Source organism: Nicotiana tabacum, unplaced genomic scaffold, assembly GCF_000715075.1.
Source record: "Nicotiana tabacum cultivar K326 unplaced genomic scaffold, ASM71507v2 Un00361, whole genome shotgun sequence".
Classification (NCBI taxonomy): domain Eukaryota; kingdom Viridiplantae; phylum Streptophyta; class Magnoliopsida; order Solanales; family Solanaceae; genus Nicotiana; species Nicotiana tabacum.
In genome coordinates this window covers 1,457-7,032 of record NW_027438598.1, presented here as the reverse complement: position 1 = coordinate 7,032, position 5,576 = coordinate 1,457, and the positions used below count along the sequence as shown (strand labels likewise).

General features: G+C 36.7%; 1 long non-coding RNA gene across 1 annotated transcript; it reads right to left on the bottom strand.

Annotated features, from left to right (window-relative positions):
• Positions 1 to 335: 335 nt before the first annotated feature.
• Positions 336 to 4,686, bottom strand: LOC142179112 (uncharacterized). Its single transcript, XR_012707218.1, has 2 exons — positions 3,956 to 4,686; positions 336 to 772 (listed from the first exon to the last, which is right to left on the bottom strand). It is a non-coding gene; the product is annotated as an uncharacterized LOC142179112 (long non-coding RNA).
• Positions 4,687 to 5,576: the final 890 nt, after the last annotated feature.

The window sequence follows — 5,576 nt, the reverse complement described above, 5'->3', positions numbered from 1 at the left end:
GATTTTCTCAGTAAAAAATTAATTAATTTACCAATTCTTTAATAAAATCACAAAGATCTACAATTAACACAGTTGATCATAAAGGCTTTAAGAAAACCTTTTATTGGCGACTTCCTCGTCACTGAATGTAGGTTGTCACTAGAAATTTTATTACATGTAGTGTGAGTTGTTGAAGCCAAGTAAATTATTTTTAAAATTAATACTTTTGTCATAGAAAGTATTAGTTAATCTAAACTATATTTATTTTTAGTTTATATATAATTTTTGTGAAAAGTTTTCGCCAAGGTCTCCCAGGGATTTCTCCCCTAGTTAATATAATGATTTCTAGAATCACATTACTTTAAAGGACATATCTCATAATTAAGTACTTAAAAAAACATTCGAGAAAAGTAGTTGTTGAGATTATGAAAAATCTCTTAAATATACAGATTATACCATCTTTTAAACTAAATCCATTGCCAACTCTCCTGGAATGACCTTGGTCAATTCCTCCTTCGATGGTAGAGCTTATGGAGGCTGGAGACGATCTATTCTGATTGCCCTTTCAGCTAAAAATAAACTGGGGTTTATTGATGGAACTTGCAAGTCTCCTCCCTCTGATTCTCCTGATTTCAATCTATGGAACATGAGCAATGATATGGTAACCTCCTGGCTGCTCAACTCACTTTCTAGAGAGATTGCTGCAAGTGTGCTCTACTCCAAATCTGCACAAGAACTTTGGACTGCTCTTGAAGATCGATTTGGACAGTCCAATGGCGCCAAGCTTTATCACCTACAAAAGGAATTAAGTGACTTAGTTCAGGGGTCAAGTGATGTTGCTGGATATTTTACCAGAATCAAAGGTCTGTGGGATGAGCTTGATGCTCTCACCACTACTATTCAATGTTCATGTGCTTGTACCTGTGGTGGTAAGGCTAAAATGGTGAAATCATTTCAAGATGAAAGACTTATCCAGTTCCTCATGGGGTTGAACGATGGATATGCAGCTGTTAAGAGTAACATTCTTACGATGTCACCTTTACCTAATGTTAATCATGCATACTCCTTGCTTATTCAGGATGAAAAACAAAGGGAGGTTTATGTTAACTCACAGTTTCCTGCTGATTCCTCATCATTTCAGGTAGCTAATTAAAGCATCTCAACACAGAAAAACTTTTCTCAGTTTGATTTTAAGGGAAAGAAGACTGCCCTATCTCGTACCTATTGCAAGAAACCTGGTCATTTAGTGGATAAATGTTATAGAATCATAGGATTTCCCTCTGATTTCAAGTTTACCAAACCTAAGAAATTTCAGGGACAAACGAGGAGCAATGCAGTCTTCACTTGATGACACAAGATCTAATGGTGTTGGTTTTTCTGAATCTATTCCTGCAGGACAATAACTCACTTCTAAACAATTCACGCAATTGGTTCAACTCCTTCAACAAGTTAAGGTCAATTTTGCTAGTGTTTCAACCTCAGATGCAAATGCAAATGCAGGCAACTATGCTGGTAAAGGTTACAATAAACCAATCTCTGTTCTCACTTATGTTAATTCTACCTATTGGATCCTAGATTCAGGAGCCACAAAGCATATGACTTCTGATTCTAGCCTTTTTTCTGCTCTAAAGCGACTGCCATTTCCTAAATTAGTTAGTCTACCTACTTCCTATAAAGTAAGGGTCACTCATGCTGGTAGTGTGTGTCTTTTTCCTGATTTGATCATTCACAATGTGCTCTACATTTCTTCTTTTAAAGTGAACTTACTATCAGTTCACAAGTTGTGTCAGCAATTAGATTGCTTATTGATGATCTATTCCATTGGATGTGTATTGCAGGGCCCTTTAGTGAAGAACCCTCTGGTGTTGGTAAAGAAGATGGTGGTCTCTATCTGCTACCCTACTCCAAGTTAGAACCTAAGAGTTTCATCAAGAAAAATGTAGTACCTTTAGCTAGTAATAGTTTTTCCAGATGTAATTCTGTTCTTATTTCTTTTTCCGCAAACAGTGATTCTAATGTAAGACTTTGGCACATTAGATTGGGTCATTTACCTTTTCAAGCAATGGAATATATTAGTAGTATTTCTGTTGTTCCTATCTCCAATTGTTCTTGTGATATCCGCCCTTTAGCAAGGCAATCCAAATTGCCATTCTTTTCCAGTAACATCAAAACTAAAGGTGTTTTTGACTTAATCCACATAGATACATGGGGGTCCTACAAAACACCCACTTATAATGGCTATAAATATTTTTTGACGATTGTGGATGATTTTAGCAGAGCAACATGGACTTATCTATTAAGTACCAAAAGTAATGCCTTCTCTGTTTTAAAGTGTTTTTAGCCATAGTTGAGAGACAGTTTCATTCCAAAGTAAAAGTCATTAGATCTGATAATGCTTTAGAGCTTGGGGGAAGTACAACAACTTCTATTTTTCTTACTTCTCAGGGAATCCTTCATCAAACTTCTTGTGTGGGTACTCCACAACAAAATGGGATAGTAGAGAGGAAACATAGACACCTCCTAGAGGTTTCTTGGGCACTATTACTTCAATCTAAAGTTCCTATTGAATATTGGGGGGGAATGTATGTTGACTGCAACTTTTTTGATCAATAGGTTTCCTTCAAGGGTACTCACAGGGAAAACACCATATGAGATCCAGTTTGGATCAATTCCTTCTTATCATTTTTTAAGGAGCTTTGGGTGCCTTTGTTTTGCTTCCACTCCCTCCCATAATAGAGACCTAAATTTGCACCTAGAGCTAAACCTTGTATTTTTTTGGGTTATCCTTATGGGAAGAAAGGATATAAACTACTTGATTTAACTACTAAAAAGGTCTTTATTTCCATAGATGTCCAGTTCTCTGAGTCCGAGTTTCCTTTTTCTACTCAAACCTCTTCAACTCCCATTGTTTCTCAATCAGGTTCTATTTCAATTCCATCTTAACCTATGCCTCATCCTCCTACTTCTTCAACTTTTTCACCTTCTAATCACAGTGTTTCTATTTCCTCTCCAGTCCAAGCTTCCTCTCCTATTGTTTCCCCTCACAATATCTCTCCAATCATTCCCTTCGGTCCAATTTTTCAATCTCCACAACTAACTTCTGCCCCACCTCTTAGAAAGTCAGAAAGACCTCACAATCCACCATCCTATTTGTCTGTTTACGTGTGTAATGCTGTATTTTTTACCAATCTGACCAAATCTTGTTTTATTCCTCCAGTACAACCCACCATATTTCCTTTTGCTGCACTCTCTACCTCTAACCAACAACTCTTAAACTCTATCTGCAATATTACCGAGCCAGTTAGTTTTTCTCAAGATGCATTACACCCTGGTTGGAGACAAGCTATGGCAGATGAATTTGCAGCTTTGGAGGCTAATCAAACTTGAGAGATAATGGAATTACCACCCAGAAGGAAGGCTCTTCCATGCAAATGGGTCTACAAGGTTAAACATAAATAAGATGGGAGTTTAGATAGACTAAAGGCTCGATTGGTCATTCGTGGTGATACTCAACGAGAAGGGATAGATTTCAATGACACCTTTTCCCTAGTACTCAAGATGACTACCATACGTTGCATTCTTGCAGTAGCAATAAAAAAGAATTGGCAAATTTCATAATTGGATGTGAATAATGCTTTCCTCCATGGCAACCTAGAAGAGGAAGTTTACATGAAGTTTCCTGTTGGGATGGCTTCACCTAGTCCTAATCATGTTTGCAAGCTAAGGAAATCTCTATGTGGTTTAAATTAAGCATTTCGCCAGTGGTATGCTAGACTTGCAGCAACTTTGAATTTTAAGGGATATTCTTCTTCTTTAAATGATTATTCACTATTTTTCAAAAGGACAAGGGGTTCAATTTCTATAGTCGCTGTTTATGTTGATGATATTTTACTCACTGGAAATGATCCTACAAAATTGCATCATTTGAAGATCTTTCTTGATACAGAATTTAAAATAAAGGACCTTGGGGACTTACATTACTTTTTGGGATTGGAAGTTCTTCGAGAACCACATGGCCTCATTGTCACTCAACACCTCGCCTTCCTCATTTTTCGGCTGCTCTCCGTGTTGTTAGATATATACGAACAGATCCAGGGCAAGGACTATTTATGTCTGCAGCTTCTTCTCTAAAGCTTCTTGATTTTTGTGATGCCGATTGGGGAGCTTGTCTTGACTCCCAAAAATCAGTTAGTGGCTATTTTATCAGCCTTGGAGGCTCACCTATTTCGTGGAAGTCAAAGAAACAGACTTCGATCTCTCTTTCTTCTGCAGAAGCAGAATATCGTTCTATGCGGCGAGTGGTTGCTGAATTGACTTGGTTGAGTCGTCTTCTTCAGGATCTATCTGCACCTCCATCTTTTCCGATTCCGGTGCATTCCAATAGCCAGGCTGCCATACACATCGCTCGCAACCCAGTCTTTCACGAGAGAACTAAACATGTTGAAATCGATTGCCATTTTGTAAGGCAGCAATTTCTTTCTGGTTTAGTCTCTATCTCTTTCGTACCATCGTCTTCTCAACTCGCCGATCTTTTTACCAAGCCTCTTTCATGGCCTTCACACTATTAGATTCTTGGCAAGTTGGGGCTCTCTTCTCTCCCCTCTAACTTGATTGGGGGGGGGGGGGTGTTGATAGTGGTGATTCCAATCTTAACAATGGTCTTGACCAAGAGAACAAAGAGAAGGGTTTGGTGGAATCAATGAGTCTGATTGATCGATTTAATCGAAGTATTGAATATAAGTGTCCCAAATCTGATTTGAGTAACGAGATACGTGGCAAAATATCAGGTGATACATGTGGCAAGATCACAGGCGTAAGATCATTTTATGTTGGATCTCATCTTGTTCATCCAATTGATGAGAAGGACAGGTGCACATTACTGGAAGCTCACGAATTCTTTGTGATTACAGGAATATTAGTCTGTTGTACAGCTATAGGGTAGCCAATAGAAAACATACACTTGTACAACTCTATTTCTCTGTCTTATTTTTCTTATCAGGAATTTGCATGTATAAGTAGGAGACTTTGAACAGTGAAATAAACAGAGAAAATCATTCCAAAAACTTCGTCTCTCTCATTTATCTTCCTATTTTTCTACATAATAAGCCTTTTCTGAGTAGTTCAGAAATTTTATTTCAAAAAACATTATTAGTACTTAAATTAAAGCATCATGTCATATAGCAAATCACATAATTTTGGCAACTTGTAATACTCAAAATAAGAGTTTTGAGTACTCCATATCTCTATTTAGGAAATTGAGACATGACCAGAGTCAAGACATCAATGAAAAACTTTTATGTGCACTCAGTGTATGTGAATGTAAACATCGAATATTTAAACAAATCATGATTTCACATATGGTTCTTTTTAAAAAAAAAATATTTTTCGTCTCGAACATTACAATGACAATCTGTGAGCAGTATAAATAAACTAAAATAAAATTCGTTAATATTTAAAGTTCTATGAGGACTGCTCTTGTTTATTTGAATCCAAATAATATTTAAATTGCAGACAAAAAAATATAATTTAAGAAACATGCAATGTATAATATAGCAACGAATTATTTAACAATAGGTTAGCACTGATTATCAATAATT